This window comes from Branchiostoma floridae, chromosome 2, assembly GCF_000003815.2.
Source record: "Branchiostoma floridae strain S238N-H82 chromosome 2, Bfl_VNyyK, whole genome shotgun sequence".
Taxonomy (NCBI): domain Eukaryota; kingdom Metazoa; phylum Chordata; class Leptocardii; order Amphioxiformes; family Branchiostomatidae; genus Branchiostoma; species Branchiostoma floridae.
In genome coordinates, this window is record NC_049980.1 from 11,089,922 (window position 1) to 11,090,509 (window position 588).

General features: G+C 41.2%; 1 protein-coding gene across 1 annotated transcript in view; it reads right to left on the minus strand.

Annotated features, from left to right (window-relative positions):
- Window positions 1-412: 412 nt before the first annotated feature.
- Window positions 413-588, minus strand: part of LOC118409546 (myosin regulatory light chain, smooth muscle-like) — a gene marked incomplete in the record, with an annotated part of 5,589 nt that continues 5,413 nt past the window's right edge. The window contains 1 exon segment of the mRNA XM_035810648.1: window positions 413-588.

A 588-nucleotide genomic window follows, 5' to 3' on the forward strand; every position in this document is an offset into this window, starting at 1 on the left:
AAATAGATAAAGACAGCTGGAGAAATATATAAACCCGCTATAGGGGGTAAATAAAAAGCGTGAGGATATTTCAATTAAAAAGGTAGCATGGCGAGGTATTATTTTCTGTGTTTCAAGTGTTTCGAGTTAAAGGTCCCTGGCCCAACTTTTACTCAACATACTGACAGTCACGTAGGTTACTGGTGGAATTGAAAGACTCGGGGTTTCGCTACTCTAAACTTGGAAACGCGTCAGATAACCGTGAGGATGAAGTGCATTGCCTAAACGCTCTAGCAATATGGAGCTACATTGCAATTGAAAATAGTTGTAATGAGAATACAACTATTAAGTTGGTACTGAGATACCTTACCAAAAAGAGATCGCCACCCGCGTGAAGAAGATACCTCGGAAACAAAAATGGTTCAACAAGTGCTCGGGTGGGCAGGCTAGTGTTTATTCCACGTGTCTGTCCATGAAAAAATGACATTGCAATCACTATTCCATAACCAATGTGGGGACATGACAAGCCGAGTCCAGCTTGAAGACGAAATGCTATTCCTGGCTGTCGTGTACCCACTTCTAGTTATCAGAAATAACAAATGGCAAATA